Genomic DNA, 17,664 nt, shown 5'->3' on the forward strand with positions numbered 1-17,664 from the left:
GTAGTTCAAGGCACTGTTTTGATTGTTGGAATAGCACCTTTACAGAATGTACAGTGAATAGCTGGGTAATTACAATGATGGTACAATTAATGGGTACAGTGTCCAGAATGGCTCCTGGTAATTTTTAAAGGACTAATTATGAGCAGAACCTTGGTTCACTTTCAATGCTCTTGAGAGAAACAAGCCCTCCCATTCATGTCATTGTACCTGTGTGCCAGCTATATAAAAATGAGCTCTAATTGGGAAGCGTGCTGCTTTTAACATTGGTCAGCTGAGGCCAAGAATGTGATGCAAGTGAGATCTGTCACACATGAGGATGGTACCAGGTTCACCACACAGTAAGGAAGAGTGAGCACTCTCAGACCTGGGTCTGTTATTGGCTTGGCATGTGATCTGGGGAAAAGTCGCTTTCCCTCTTTCTGCCGCCCTTTTCTGCATAGAGAGTAAGCAACTTTGCAAAGTGCTTCAGGTTCGATATACAAAGAGTATCTTCAATCTCATGAAATGCTTAACTACAAGAATAGCAAACTAGCTGCCCAGTGTTAATGAAAGCCAACTTACAACTGTCCTGAGCAACAGAGAATTATTGTTATTCACTTGGTACACTCAGACACAGGGACCAAGCAACTTGAAGCATCTTGCCTAGTAACATTAAGCAAATTCAAATCCAGGTAGAACCCAGGTCTTCAGAGCTGAAATCCCATGCACTAGCTACTAGACTTTTGTGGCACAAGGTGGCAGCCGATAGTGAGCATTGAACTGGCTTATTACTGAAGCGATGGTAATTAAAGAAAGTGAATTAAAACCAAGTTGGGCTGCCTCTGTTAACATATGGTTATTATGCAAAGCATTGATGCAACGAGCCATACCATGCTGAGGACTTGCTCTTTACTCTTCTTAACTGATGCATAGAGACATCCTGCCTGCTTCCAAATCGTGCCCCCCACCCCACCATTTTGGTTTTTTTTTTTTGTTTTTGTTTTTTTTACCTGAAAGCACCTAGCTGCCTTGTCCAAGGCACACAAGTCTGCCTGCAGCTCTGGAGACCTTGCTTTGCATGGGCTTGCCATACCCTAGGGGCAGGGCTGAATTAAAGCTGCTGCTGGTCTCCACAGAATAGAGCATGATGACCAGAGGCAGTCAGGAGCTTTGACATGTCAGAAAATGCCCATTTGTCAAAAATGACTTTTTCACAGAAACATTGCTTTTGACAACACATTTGTTGAGACGGTTTCCGGAGAGACACACCAGAGACCCTGTGCAGAACCCTCCATCATGGGAGAGCTGGGTTCAAATGCCCCAGCCCAAAGCAGATAGAGCAGGGACTTGAACCACGACTTCTTACATCCCAGACCAGTAGAGAGAGAAAAAGCTTTTGGCCTGCACTACTGATTGGGAAGAAGCTTTGAACTGGGAGCCAAGATACCGTTCCTTGATTCCTGCCACATGAAGGTAAACAGGACTTTGTACATCCTTTGTAAATAAACAGGATTGTATCAAAGAAAGATCTGAGTCCATCATCACGGAAACAGCCCTTGGGGCACTGTGTTTGGCTAAACCCTTGGGCCAAAAATAGTTGCACTGAGATGCTTAGCATGCAAAGGAGCTTTTCCATAAGCTTGGGAGGAACATGCAAAATGCCAGACTGGGTCAGACTCATGGTCTCTCTCATACAGTTTTCAGTCTCCAGGAGTGGCTAGAACCAGATGTTTCAAAAGCATGTGAAGAAAACCTCATGTTAGGCAGCTGTGGGCTTTACTTCCTCTATGTAGTTGCATGCTGGCTTATGTCCTGAAGCAAAATATAATCAGGTTTCTTAGCTTTAACTATTACAGCTGGGTAAGTGCTTATCCATATAGGCATCCAACCCTCTTGCTAGGTTTTGTGCCTTGATTTCATCCCACAGTAATGACTTCCACAGCTTGCAAATCCTTGTGGAAAAGAAAAAGAAAAAGAAAAAACATGCATCTTTACTGGTTTTGGACACACTACCTTTTAATTCAAAACCAATGAGAGAAACTACTATTTTTTCCACCGTGCAATGGATCTGTGCAAGTCAAGAGCTTATTGAGGTAAACTGCATGCTTTCCTGTGGTTTCTGTGGGTGAGCAAATTCACCTGGCTTTCCAGTGGGGTTTAATGGATGACAACATCTGGTTTTCCAATGGGGTAGAAGCCCAGGGAGGATAACCTAGTGGTTATGGCTCAGTGTAGGCTAATTTAGTACCTAACTTCACCACTGACCTCCAGAGAGACAATGTAATTTGTCCAAGGTCACAAAGGGTCTTAGTTCCTCTCCCCGCGCCCCAAGAGAGGGGTGCCAATGCTGGCATCTGGGCCATCACCCCCCAAATTCTCTTTCTGGAGGACTTAACTAGTCTTTGGAGAACCTGAAACATGGTATCAAGCCAAAGACCGAAGCCTTTATACCCAGCTACAACATCACATCCCAGATCCTTCAAGGCTGCTAAAAAACTTGACAGCAAGGGAGGGGTCCTAGCAGAATGATGGCCCCCAGGCGAGGCACAGGGCTGGGAATCGGGAAACATGTACTCTATTCTCACTGCCACTACAGGTTTTCTTTGTAACATGGAGAAAGTCACTGTCTATCTATAACACAACAATTCCAGTAATTTGGGCATGGTCATGTTCACTACACAGGGCTGACAGCAGGAAAACATCCACAGAAGCACTTGAAGCTCCTCAAAAGGAGAGTGCTCTAGAAATGCAAGGAACTATTTTATTTCTAATGTAAAACAAACAAACAACCAAACAAAAAAAGCCTTTGCTTTATTTCTGAAGCTGTTGTTACCGATCATAAAAACAGCAGAGAAGGGCTTATAAGATTTATGCTTTTGTTTGCATTTTAAAATTTAAAGCTTTTCTAAATTCTTAACCATCCTTCTTAGTTAGACATTCTCTAGAATTCACCCAAACATTGGTTAGACACTATGGTCTGCAAGACTTAGCATGGCTGAACCTCTGCACAGAAATTATTTGGGGTTAGTAGGGCACCCTGGTGGCAATAACACACTGCCAGAAGGGTCATCTTGGTTTGAAGTTTACTCTGAGAATCTAAGTATCTATGGGGATATCTGTATAGCAGTCCTGAGCCCAGCTTGCTCACTCCCCTGTTCACACATGCCAAACCCAGAAACTGGCCAGCAAAGCTGCACCAGGGGTGTTCCTCCACAGTCACTCTCAAGACCTTAGTCTCCTGTGTGCTTGAGAGCAGCTGCTAGAGATGATCAGTGGCCATCAGGGCATTGCCAGGTGTGGCCCATGCACTTGGAATAGGGGTGATGCAGTGTGTTCAGAGACAGCCCTGCCAGGACACAATACAAACTCTCATCAGTGGGCAGTAGAGCACTACAGAAAAAGGACAGTCAGCTTCCAGGTCAGTGGAAGAAAACTTCAAGCTGCCACACATCATGCAGTACTGGACTGTCAGGACAGCACAAAAAAACAGGAAAGTGCTCCTGCCACCAGGCAGGGGTGTTAGAGGAAGGCAGCAAGAAGAGTAAAATCAGCTCAGTGGGGAGATGTACGCATAACATTTGGACCCTTGCTTATGCAGGCCTTTAATTGTCAGGTTCTGAGCAGATTTGCCGTTATCTAAGTGGCCCTTGCTGGTTGGGAACAAGCTGTTAGCATACATAAACATGTCAGAACAGGTTAATCTACAAGCACTTGTAATTTTAATGCCATTAGTCAACATGAAACAATGAACTGAATTTGTTCCCTCCCAAGATAGGCAGCCAGCCAGGTAAGGATCATGGCTACTGCAGGAAAACACAGTCTCCTGATAGGTAACATTAACCTCCTTGTTCAGGCTGCAAAAGGTTTGCCAATTCAACTCATGGGATAAGAGAGGGGCCAAGCTTCAGGATTTGCTGTGCCTACATGGATTTTTAAAGAACTGTGAAGACTTCAGTAGCAAGAAATTTCTTCTCGTTTAGGAGAGAAATCTGATTTTGCATTCTACCATGTTTATCTTTTGGTTACAAAAAAGTGATAATAGGAATAGACTGATAATTAAAGACAGTAGAAACGCAGTGCAGCTAGCTACTTACTTTGACATGAAAAGTATGATATTTCAGTTGTGATAAAACAAGAGATAATTATTGCCTTCCTGTTATCTGACTCTTCATGGCCAGCATTCATTTATCATATTTAATTTGGTTCTCAAGGAAGGGAGAATGATGGTTTTGTGGCCATGAGCAAGAGCCAGGAGACCTGGATATTGTTCCTAACTGCATCAGACTTCTTGTGCAACTGTAGGCAAGTCACCTAGACTTTTTGGAACTCATCTTTATGAAGTGTTTTGAACTCCCTTGATGAATGGTGTTATACAAGCAGATACGGAAAGGAGCTGGAAGCTTTCTAGTGGTATTAGGCCTCTGGAGAAGTCACTTCCTCAGGACTGATGTTCTACTATTATGTCATTGCTCTACAAATGGACATGAGGCTTTGCAACTAGGATTCTCTCTCATCCTTGCTGAAACGGAAGGAGCAGCCACCATCTTTCACTTGTTTCTTAATTGCATTCACCAGGCTTGTGAGCATGTGAACTCTGGATAAATCAATCATCCAGAGGGTCATAAGAAAAAGAGGGCTCTGCAGTAGCAAGATATAGAGTAGCTGAAGAAAGTTGCTCGCACAAACTAGTTCCCCAGGTCCCGTTCTCCACAACACCTGTTCTAAGGCTCCAGTAGGCCCCTCTGCTGAGGCACAGAGCTCACAAGAACAAGAGTTTACAAGAACAACACCTTTACCAAGTCCCAACATGTTGCAGCTATTTCCTGCTCCCAGGATAGGGAAAGTCAGTAGGGCAGTAAGTCAGGTACCTCCAGGCAGCAAGCATTAGCAAATATTGACCTTCTGAGTTACAGAGTGATGATATTTTAATGCGGTATTAAAGATTTGGCACTACTTGGTAACCTAAAAGAACACTGTGCCCTGCATGTCAGTCACGGCCCTTAGAGACATGTTGGTGGGGTTTCTGCTTGTTGAACAAATTATAGACTAACTAATGTTGCTATCTTTACTTTGACGTCAATGGTGTTGGGAGACCGGATTAGAGCTCCCTTTAACATGACTCAATAATGCAGCCCAGGTAGAAACAGGCAGAGCTCCACTCCTGAGCTCTACTGCAGCTTTATGAAAGCCAGGTTGTAATGAACTCACCTGACATGAGTAATGGACTCACCTGACATGAGTTTATTTGCTGAGTGTCTTGCTGAATCAGCACTATAGTACAGACAGGAGGGGAAAGGCTGGATCGTTGTTAGAGTCTAAGTTTGCTTTTGAAAACAGCACCAGTTATATTCTTGAATTGAAATTAAAGAGTAATTTGTGCATCAGAGGAACTGCCACTCTTCAGATGGATTTACTGTAGGTCACTGCTAGCCTGGTTTGTAGCAAGAATAACTACAGTCTCACCATTTGGAAGGCCTGCCCTGGAACATCACCTCAGAGCTGGTAAGGGAAATCCATTTATCCATTGTAATCTCACTCAAAAATATAGTCATGTACGAGATCAACAAAGGCCTTGAATGAGAAGAGGGTAATGTCCTTATAAATCCACCCCCCACCCAAGTAGTCAAAGATAATGGTCTGGGGACAGTTTTTTGCTGGCTCCACCTCAGATCACAAGGTGGTGACTGGCACTGGGTTTAGTCCTAAATAGATGTGTGACTGATGGTGCCCTATATTGGCTTCATATAGACAGTTTATGATCCCTTAGTTGGGTGCACCCAACTCTACTGTAGAGCTCCACGACAATAGTTTTTTTGTCCTCATCTGAAGAAAGACACTTTTTTATAGTGATATAAAAAGGCTTTTGGGATGGGAGTGGAAGTCAGGGATGTGCCTTACTCATCACATCTAAGGGGCAGTGATCCAGAAAATGACACCACCACAGACAGACACTCAAATGAAAATGCCATGAAGTCACTTGACAGGTTAAAACATCACAGAAAAAAATGCAGTGTATCACATCAGATATACTTGGAAAAAGTCAATACTATCACCACAGCACCCTCTAGTGTTAAAGACTTTAGGAAGTCATCAGCTTTTCTGCTACAGAAGCTCTTAACATGCTCCTATAGCCCTGCCTTGCTTGCTTCAGGAAACACCATTCACACCCGTTTCTAGGTTGTACCCCCTACATCAGTTCCCAGTGTCCCAGCTGGCATAACACTATTGGCAAGAGGGCACCACTAGAGAAGACAAACCGTGTACTGACCATTTGTCATTAAATCCTTTGCTACCGCCCAAAGTAAAGTTAACCTCAGAGATTCAAGCCATGTGTTTCATAGTTGGTAGGGTCAGAAGGGAGCTGAGCAGATCATCAAGTCCGACCCCCTACCATGGCAGGAAAAAGTACTGGGGTCAAACAACCCCAGCGAGGTGTTTGTCTAGCCTCCTCTTAAAGCCCCCCAGGGTAGGAGCCTGCACCACTTCTCTTGGAAGTTGGTTCCAGCTCCTAGCCGCCCTGACTGTGAAGTCGCGCCTCCTGATGTCTAATCTGAATCTACCCTCTGCCAGCTTGTGACCGTTATTTCTAGTCACTCCTGGCAGTGCTCAGGGGAACAGGGACTCCCCCAGTGCCTGCTGGTCCCCTCTGACTAGTTTGTAACAGGCCACTAGATCCCCCCTCAGCCTTCTCTTGTGGAGGCTGAACAGGTTCAGGTCCCGTAGCCTCTCCTTGTGGGGCCTGCCCTGCTGCCCCTGGACCATGTGAGTGGCCTCCTCTGGACCCTCTCCATGTTGTCCACATCCCTCCTGAAGTGTGGCGCCCAGAACTGGACGCAGTACTCCAGCTGCGGCCTGACCAGTGCCGCATCGAGGGGGAGGATCACCTCCCTGGACCTGCTCGAGATGCATCTGTGGACGCATGCCAAGGTATGGTTGGCCTTCCTGACTGCATTCCCACGCTGCCGGCCCATGTTCATCTTTGAGTCAATGATGACTCCAAGATCCTGTTCTGCCTCTGTACAGACAAGAAGGGAGTTCCCCAGCCTGTAGGTTTGGTGCTGGTTGTTCCTCCCCAAGAGCATCACCTTGCACTTATCAGTGTTGAATCCCATCCCGTTCTCACCTGCCCACCCCTGTAACCTGTCTAGGTCTGACTGCAACCTATTCCTCCTGTCTAGCGTGCCCACATCCCCCACATCTTAGTGTCATCAGCAAATTTGAACAGGGTGCTTTTTACCCCCTCGTCCAAGTCACTGATGAAGATGTTGAACAGTGCGGGCCCAAGGACCGACCCCTGGGGGACCCCACTGCCCACATCCCTCCAGGTCGAAAATGACCCATCCACCACCACTCTCTGGGTGCGGCCCTCCAGCCAGTTGGCGACCCATCTGACTGTGTGGTTGTCGACATCACAGCCCCCCAGTTTGTTAATGAGAACGGGGTGAGAGACAGTGTCGAAGGCCTTCCAAAAGTCCCGGAAGACTATGTCTACAGCTACCCCTGTGTCTAAGGATTTGGTGACCTGGTCGTAGAAGGCCACCAGGTTGGTCTGACAGGACCTGCCTCTAATGAACCCGTGTTGGTTGCCCCTAAATATACTCTCCCCTGCTGGCCCCTTGTGGACATGCACCAGGATAATTCTCTCAAAAAGCTTGCCGAGGATCGAGGTAAGACTAACTGGCCTATAGTTCCCCAGGTCCTCCTTCCTCCCTTTTTTGAAAATGGGAACCACCTTGGCCTTCTTCCAGTCCTCTGGCACCACACCAGAGCACCACGAGTGCTCGTACAGCTGTGCCAGGGGTCCCGCAATGACCTCAGCTAATTCCCTCAGCACTCGGGGGTGGAGATCGTCCGGACCAGCTCATTTAAATACGTCCAGTCCCTCCAGAAATTCCCTGACTAGATCCTCCCTGACCCTTGGCCTGGGTGCACCTCCCCTGGGGCCTGAGGGGGTCCTGGTGGGGGGTTGATCCAGTCCCTACTCAGGAAATTGGAGGCGAAGAAGTTGTTAAATAGGTTAGCTTTGTCGTCTGGTGCGATGACCAGATTAACTAGCAGGTCTTGTAGAGGGCCCACAGTAGCCAGTACCTTCTTTTTGCCCCCTATGTATTTAAAAAAGGACTTCTTGTCATCCTTGATCCGGGAAGCTAGTCCCAGTCCCATCTCCGCCTTGGCCTTCCTGACCCCCCCCCGCCCCCCTGCATCCCCGAGCAACCACAGCATAGTCCTCCCTGGGGATGGCCCCTCCCTTCCAAGGTGTTGTCCCTATGGTTTCAGTTAGAAGGTGCTAACCCTGTTGTCCATCACAACTGCCAAGTAACTCTTTAGTTTAGGTGTGGATACACGGCTGCTTTCCATCCCAGAGATGGGTGGTTTGAGAAAGCATTTTTCTATCCATGTCTCATCTCACGGAGGAATTGGTACCATCTTGTGGACAAAAGGAGAGGTGAGCTGGGAAGAGAAGCAAAGGCAGGTCTGGGACAAGTTAAGGGAAGAATGAACCCTTAGCAGCAGTCAGGGGAATTAACTAGTTAATTAACTAGTTAAAAGAAACTGCTAACTTTTAACTTTAACTAGTTAATTTTCAGCTGTCAATGTTTAACTAGTTAAAAAAAAGGTTAACTTTAACTTTTTTTAAAGCACAAGTTTTAAAAAACTGAAATCCGGCTTTCCCAGAGTTTTTCCTGGCACAGCCACTCTCTAGGACTTACATGGAACAATATTTCTTGATTGAAACTCTAGGACTCCTTGTTTGAGAGACAGAGAGCAGTGTGCCTTCCTGTGAGATATGGTCTCTTAAGAACTACAAGGCCCAGAGTTTCTTAGTTCATGCTGGCATTTTCTGTGCATTTGCAGAAGTCAACAGGGCAGCCAGCTGGCTGCAGGAGAGGGAACAAGTGCAAGCAAGCAGAGACATTGGCCCCAGTAAGAGTGGGAGCAAATAGTGAGGGTGAAGCAGATGATGACTTTTTTAATTTTAATGAAGATGAGAACCAGCAGCCCAGGTCCTGAGAAGTTGGGCATTACTTCTCATCTGTGAGAAACTTACCTGAGATGTCACCTACTATGAAAAAACTATTCATCTGTTACACAGGCATTCCCTCCTCTGCCCATGTAGAGCGATTATTCAGCAGTGGAGGCTGTCTTTTGCAAGACAGAAGAGAAAAATTGTCAGATCTAATTTTTGAAATGCAACTTTTGCTGAAGTTCGATAAGCACATTTAAACAGTTTCTGCTTTGCAACTGAATGTACTTTTTCTCATTTAAACTGATTTTCTCAATCCAGTCTAATTTTGATTTTCACTTTCATTATTTCTAATTCAGATGTATTTTATACCCTTTTGTTACCTTTTGAGCAATAAAAATTGTAACAGAGGTTTTCTGTGGAAACGGCTTTCATTTGTCACCTGGCTATGAATATCTCCTTTCTGTTATTCTGGCATACCTATATGATGCATTGACTTTTACAAAGTACTTCACATGGGAAGGGTGAGAAGGATCTAACATTACATAGGTATCGGTAAATTGTTATTCTGAAAGCTGTATGACAAGTATAACATTGTTTTCAGGTAAAGCAGGGCAAGTTCCAAGTAAATTAGTGTGCTTCTGTGGGCCTATGGAAAAGAAACCCACTCACTGCATTTGAAAATGAAAAATGATGCTAAGAGACAATTCACCGTGTTTCACGCATTTCTCACAAATCAACTTAACTTTTAACTAGTTACTCTCTTTTTAACTTACCTTTTAACTAGTTGAAAGTGGAAATATTTAACCTTTAATTTAACTCAAGTTAATTTTAAAGGCTGCTAACTTTTAACTTTAACTAGTTACATTTTTCTTAAACCTCTCCCATGACTGCTTAGCAGCTTCTATCCTTTTATAAAGAGTAGTGAGCTGGGTGGAGCCAGTGTCAGTGCTAACAGGAGCTGAAATTATATCCAGGTTACTTTTGTGTTATGTTAGTAGCAACAGCAGCACAGCAGGACGTGGCCCCAAAACTGGAAATAAGGAGCAGGGCAATGTACATTTTTGAAACAAGACACTCTCTTTTTGTTGCTGTAACAAAAGAGAAATGAAAGGTGGTCCTGGGAGGCACAGCAATATTAGGCTGGGGAAAGTGGGCACCACACATAGGGACCAGTGGTTTCATAACACACTCTTATTGCCAGGTGCATTTGCCAGAAAATGTGAACTGTTTTTTAAACAGAGAAGTAGCTACTAGATGATTTAGGCAGTGCTGAGTGTAGAGGAATTATGTGTGTATCAGGTCAAAGTGGAACATGACTTAATGTATGATCTCTCCACTGAGGATATTAAATGAGTCTTCATCAGACTATCCTCTCTCTCAACCTCGGACTGGGCTATAGAAAAGCCTCTCTCTACAGTAAGATCTTCTCCACATACCTCCCATATAGCTACTAAAGTCTGGCCCTTTTTCATGATAGCATGGCTGTGCAGCCACAGCTGCAGAGGGACTGCAGCAGGTGGCTGGTTTTACTGCCTATTCGCATGACACATTAGGCAGCCATGGTGCTGACAAACACCTGCAGCTCAGAGCAGATGCTCCCTAGCCCTACTACAACTGCAGCTCCTGAGCCATGGGCTGCCCAGACTCCTCAGAGCTGTCCTGAGGAAGAGCAGCATCAAGAAAACTAAGTTAGGAGCAAGCAACACACCTTCGATATGAAAGGGGGGAGGGGTGCAAAAAAATACATATAGGACTCAACCCTACCAGCAGATTCATAACCAGCTTTGAGGGTTTGTACCTGTGTGGTGTATGTAGCTATGCAAGCAATGGTGGTAGCATTCTGTACATGCCCCTTTACCAGTCGAGTACTGTCCCTACCCCTGCTGTGGGGCAGCTGTCCTTTGCTGTTCAGTTTGAGCACATCTCTGTGTGCTTGGCAGACACACTCTGCATGGACTCTGCCCGCTGCTGGTGCTCAGCGGAGAGGGGTGGTTGGTTTGGTGCTCTCACACCAGGTGGACTTGCTCAGGAGAGACATGACAGGATCCATTCTCCACCACCTTGTACTTGGTGCCACCCCAACTGGTGACATTTCCTATCTGCTCGGCATAGAGGCAAGTGATAGTGCAGAACAACAGAGAATCCAGCCCACTCACTTCATCCTGAATTCTTGCTGCAATGTCTGTCCCATTTCTGGAGAAGGAAGGGTCTCTTTGAAACTTACTTCCAATAACTAACCCTTTGTCCCAGGACTGACTACTGCTTTATGGACTAGTCAAACAGAAAGTGGTGTCCATCATGTATATTTTTAAATTGCACTAGAGCCCTGTGCCAACTACAACATGCAACCTTAGAATTTACAACACGCTTTCTTGTGAGACTTTTTGCTCTAAGTGTGAAGGGTGGCCATGAAGCCATTACATTGAAATCAGTGGCCTGCTGCTTTGAGATTGATATTCACTCTCTTATGTCCCACCAGAGGGAATCCAGTTGTTGCCTCTGTCCTTGGAAAACCCCAGCTCACATTGGCTTCTTAACCTGTACCTGTACCCAATCTATATTAGGTCCATGTGCTTCAGCTGCATCCAGCACAAGCCAGGGCAGCACAATGCCTTAACTGACAATTGCTGTTCCTTCCTGCTGCTGATGACATAACCCAGGCCTCAGACCTTTGTATAAATTGTTGTATGGGGGCCATGTACCTTATCCAGTTTAATTAACTCAACTGCCACTCACTTTTGACTTGGCTACATAACTGATAGACCTAATCTCAGCACCTTGAGAACCTTATCTTGTGACTGGTGCTTAGAAATCCTGGGTCACTCACTTGGGACTCTAACCAGTGGAAATGATTGCCTGGTTCATGTCCAATTTTTGGCACGTTTTCCTCAAGACTGAATTCCCAGGGAGAAGTGCCACCACTGAAAATGTTCTAAATACTCCACTTATCTGAAGAAGCCCTAATGAATTCAGATGCCATTTTGGGGCAGAGGGATGTATGGATTCTGAGATAATTGGCCTTAGGCCATTCAAGGTTTGGGAGCCAGATTTTAAAAGCTACTTAAATACTTCAAGATGTAGATAGGCACCTAGCGGGATCCTTCTCACACAAGAACCAGATCAATCTCCTGGAGCGCTAGGATTTGTTCAGATTTAGACCTTAAGGGAGTTGAGCAGATGACAGCTGGAACTAGGGAATTTCCCAATAGGTCTAGACTTGAGCGGACAGGTTTGGAGAAGCATGGTAAAGTTCATGCCTGAAAAGAAAGGCAGCTGTATAGCTAGCCGGATAAACAAATGGATATTTCCAGCCACTGCTGTTGTATGGGCATCTTCAAGAGCAGAAAGAAGTCTACTGAGGCCCTGAGATTACGAAATCATGTAGACGATAGAAAGGCAAATACTCACAACAGAACACTACCATAGTCTCCAACAGTTTCTCCAGCTGCTTCTCCCTGCCAGCAAGAATCACCTCCACCTTATCTGGACTGAATCAAAGCCAACTGGCCTCCCTCCATCTCCCTATCACTGCTAGACATGGGGAGGGCAGGGAAACAGTTTGTACTGTTATATAGTAGGAACTTGGTCTGCCAGACTGAGCTGGTTGTATTATGGCTACAGGGTGGGCCACACTGACAAGTTTGTGGAAACAGTGGTTCCAGTGAGAAACCTGGTTAAAAAAAAGTTACATTAGGCAGTGACTTCTGACATTGTCAGCTCAGAAGAGTCCACTGTAAAATAATTAATGGAGCCACTACATGCCCATTATCAGTTTCCACAAGGCATTTCTTGTCTGATTAACTCAGTTCTAGACATTTTGTGGCAGACAAAGCAAAGACAAGGAACCCTGAAGGAGAATGCCTGGAGCGTGGCAGAGCAGGAGTTCTGGCACAATGGATTTACAGCAGCAGACTGCACCTGGGGCGCTTCCTAAAGCAGAGGTAGACAGACGATCTCTCCTACCTGCAGAAGAGTCCTCTGGTGTCAGAGAAATTAGAAACGGGTGCACCTTTGACAAGCCATTTTCCTCTGGACTTCAGCAGTCCTCAGTGACAAAGTATAAACTCCCCTGACATGAGGGGAGTTTATATTCATAGTATGCCAAGGCACTTGAGTCATGATGATGGGTGATGTCTGGACTTGTAATGAGTAAAACTTCCATTTGAAATGGCTGTATGTACTGCAGCTTTGGAACTGGCAGTGAACAGACTTGGGCACCCAGTTTCACAGCTTGGAGAATCAACAGTAATATCACCAGATCTACAGAACTGAGAAACAGCACCTGACCCAAACCAGGGAAAATATACCCAGGAGGACACAGACATCCAGGTACAAGTTCCTCACTACTACAGACCTCAAACATCCATCAGACAGCATCTCATCTCTTCCCTCTGCTTCTACGCAGCACAGAACATGTTCCAAGTAACAGAGTCCTTTCACCTGTTACCCATGCCTCAGACCCAGTTAATATTATCTGAATTAATCAGTACTGAAAGGTCCAAATTATGGTGCAAGAACGCGTAGGAAAAGGGAGCACCTCTCTCAAGGGCTTACCTTCCCTCCTCTTTGGGGCAGATTCAAGGGTTTGAATATGTATACTCCGACAAATCCATGGTGAAAAAGCATTGTTCTGCTCTAGCTTTCATTGCAAATACAGCAGCTTTCCAATGGTGCAAGTCTAAGAAAATGGACTCAAATAAAGCCTGCTTTAGCCACAGCTCACAGCTGTGAGTGATCCCAGCCCCTAGAGTCTAACCCTGGAAATGTGCTTAATTTCCTACAGCTGATCTGAGCTGGTCTGGCCTGGCCCAGCCCACTCCTTTACCCCAGAAATCTGTAATTAGGACAGGTGAGTAGTAAGCACCTTCCTTATAACATCCCTTAGGCAGCAGTGAGAGAAGGGGGGGTATGTATGAGGTATAGTAGTTAAAACTGGAGAACTGCTCTAACTTGAATCTTTTCTAGCTGATTCCATATTCTTGGATGCTGTTGCCCTTTCTTCTGGCACCAGGGTCTACTTTTAACACCTCAGTTGCTCCTTTGCCAAGTAGAAGTGAGAGGGCAGGGCCTTGAAGAAATCAATGATAGGGAGCATAAATATAGTCTACATTTATCCGGCTTTACTTGGACACAGAGAAGATGCAAGAAACACCCTGCAGACATGCTGCTTTCAAGAGTCCAAACCCAATATCAATGTCCTGTTCTCAGTTCCTGCCTCAAAATATCACAGTAATCAGATATCAAAGAAAAAGGCAAACCTTCCACATTGTTCAGCACATTTTTCCTGTTCTCGGAACCTAGCCTAACCAAAGCCAACAGCAATGCAACCCAAGTTCCCCATCTTTGTATGTTAAAAAAAGAAGCTGGAATATACAATTTTTACTTATTATATCCCTTGCAATATGTCCTGCTATGGTTTTCAATCTTTGCATGACTGTTCCAGCCCCCAATGAACCTATTTTTTTAATGTCAGGGGCAAGGCTTATTCTCGTTTGGGACTCAGAATGTGTTCCTAGCACTCCGCACACCCACTTCTCACTTTAAATACCAGACTGGCTATTGTATAATACAGGTCAGCGCCTTAAAACTTACCCTAACTTTACCCCTATTCTAAATGCCCTTCTTATAATGGCTTATGCTGCAGAGGGATTAGCCGTCACTGCTCTGCTGTGTAATACTGTGGCCAACACATTTTTTGAACGATAGAAATAGTTGTGAAGAAGCATAGTTTTATGCCAGGAGCTGTGAGTGAAACTAGAGCCACTATCTCCACCAGGGACTCTGATAAACTGATTTGGGATCAAGGCCTCTCACTCACAGGAATGGAGCAGACTTATTGCAACATACAGTATGTTACAAAATACACTAATAGAGTAACTGTTCTCAGCCTTGTCCTCTGATGATCCTGAACTCCAGGATCCCTCAGTGCTTTCAAAAGCCCTTCTCCATGCAGGAATGCTCCATGGACATACCTTATATTTCATCATCACCGCAACTTCTGCCAAGGGTTATCCCCTGTTTGCACATGTGGAAACAAACAGGGTAAATGCCCAGCCCATGGGCACTGCTGGAGTCATGGTCAGAGCTGGGTGTAGAACTGAGATGTGCCCATTGCCCTGCTGTCATGCTTACATTGCTAGATCACTTTTCTCTTTCCACTGGCCCCAAAAATATGTTCATGTTAAAACATTTCTGCTAGGCTGGATCTCTATTCCTTACTCTAACATTGCTCCTAGGAACTGAAATATGGAGGTTAAAGCCCACTAACTTCTCTGTGCAGAAATGATGGACATCTAATAGGGGTGGTTTGTGAAAAGGGGAATCCTGCAGAGGGCTAGACTGAAAGACTGACCTCATCAAGGTCCTTTCCAACCACCCAACTTGAGGGTTTTTGGCTGAAGGAAGTGTAAAAGGGAAGGTTGCTCTAAAACTAGCCAACACCATCAGGGTTTAACCAACAGAACAAGTGCCCCAGCAGGAAAAGAGAAACCATGACTTGGGTGGGTAGAGGCTTCCTGTTGTGTGCACCACTCCAAATACTGTAAGAGTACAGGAGAATTTTCATAGCTGGTAAAGTCTAGAAAAGTCAGAATTTTAGTGTTCAAGATGTGTGGCGAGGGTTGCTTGCTATCCATTTGTGGGTATCGCTTCTCGGCCTCTTGAAGGCTCGGATCGAAGACATTTACTCCTATTAGTGGTAATAAAAGATGATTGCTCCTAATATTCGACTGCATCGAGTCATGGGCCATAAACATCTAGTGTCCAAAGTACCATATATAGTGTTCAGACAAAACAGAAATTTCAGATTCCTAGGCAGCCACACTATGCGTTACCTCCTTCGCACAAGGGCAAGGAAGCAGGTGAGGACAACAAATTCCTAATTAGAAGGGAAAAAAGCTGGCCTGAATTCCCACCGCTGCCCTTCCAATAGGGTATTCAAAGTAGATTGCCAAAGGCCAGACCATTGCATCATAAACCTCGAAACAGATCTTTGCTAAGGTCTAAATGTGAAAGTGCAGTGAATCTTCTCCCCCGCCTCCACTTTCAACTAAATACTGACAACCAACAAATCTCAGCCAGCACTTCACTCCTAGTAGTTTCAGCTTCCTAATCTGAATGGAGGAAGAAAGAAATAGGTCAGTAAGGAGCTTTCACAGGTCTGCTTTGTTTCAGCATTAGAGCTCATGCATTTGTCTTCCAAGAAATGTGCCACACTTTCTTTAAAACCCATAAAAGCTTAGTTAAGGGCTCTTGTCTGATTAAGTTCAACTAAAAAGCACAAGGTTTCCTGGAGATACATTGATCACATGCCTACAAAGAAAGAGCCTGCAAACAACACAAAAGCAGAAACCTTTGCAGTTACCAAAACCCCAAAGAAGGGAGAAGGCAGAAATCTTTCTGATGTTGTTCCTCAAATTGCTAGAGTAGACCAGATTTGCAAACTGAACTGAACCAGGTAATGTTTTGAGTCTTTCCTCGTGTACCAGCACTAGCTGAGATTAAAGATTGCTTTTTAAGATTTGTTCTCAGCTGTTTGCATGTCTCAGGTGGCAGCAAAGGGTGGCTCAGCTTCCCCTTCGGGTTCATTCCCTGGGTTCTCATGCACCTGGTGAGTACTGCAATGTTTAGGTTGTGAACAGCTCAGGAACACTTATGTTAGAAGGCAAATGTAAGGTGGGGGAGGGGGAACAACTAGACTGGTTGGTTCTCAAATTTTGCTTTCTCTCTTTTTTTTGTTTTGACAAAACCTCAATTAGAGGGAAATTTGCTGTGACCATAGTCTTGGAACATAAGAAAAGCCGTTTGGTTTGTGCAATTCCTAAAGACATCCTGTCTTCCCGTGTGAAGCTGAGTCAAACGCAATGAGGCTAGGAGAGATTTTCCACATTAAAGAATATTAGAGAAGCCTAAAATACAACTGCCTGCTCCTGTTTCCTAAGGAGCAACACAACCTCTTCACTCAGGCAGCACTAATCCCACTTGCCTTCCCTACCCTGCCACTTCTAATTTGCAGCAGGTGTTGGCAAAAGCAGTAGGCAACAAATCATGTCAGAAATGCAAACCAGAGGAGAGCATGTTTCGGGGGGTGGAGCAAGGCCTCAAGTTACTCCTACAGAGACTGGAAGTGTCCTGCCCAACTGGGGCTCAATCAGTGGATAACAAAGGGTTAAAATTGTTGTAAACATCCTTTCATGTAATGAGAGGTCTGTGTTAAGATGAGCTGGGGTGTAGCTGAATATGAATTGGGTATAGTCATAAGGAGCTATTTTTCTCTCATCCAATGTAGACTGTTGGAGGGTACATGATGGTCAAGTATGTGGCCCACATTTGTGCCTGAAATACAGTGTAACAAGTATATACCACAGTCCCCCTCACGGTTGACAGTGTTAGATATGCATGTGTACAGTTGTCCCACTCGTTTACCCAGAGATTGAAGTGCCTGCCACCCCATCTTGGGGTCCTGTTACTGCTCCAGAATAACTGGAGTTGATGTATAATGCTGACATTGTGATTTCAGTACTGGGCCCTGCAAAGCTACTTTAAGGATGAGTTGTTGCTGCCCACTCTCCTCTGCTCGGGAACCTTGACTCCAAGGTCCAATCCCAGTTCAATGCAAATCATTGGCAAAACTCTCATTAGCTACAGGAGCAGGATACAGGTGCTATGAGAGTGAGACCGCACATGCTAATCAGTGTTGGTTTGCCAAGAAAAAAAAG

The sequence above is a fragment of the Crocodylus siamensis genome, chromosome 15, assembly GCF_052110815.1.
Source record: "Crocodylus siamensis isolate JL-2025a chromosome 15, ASM5211081v1, whole genome shotgun sequence".
Taxonomy (NCBI): Eukaryota; Metazoa; Chordata; order Crocodylia; family Crocodylidae; genus Crocodylus; species Crocodylus siamensis.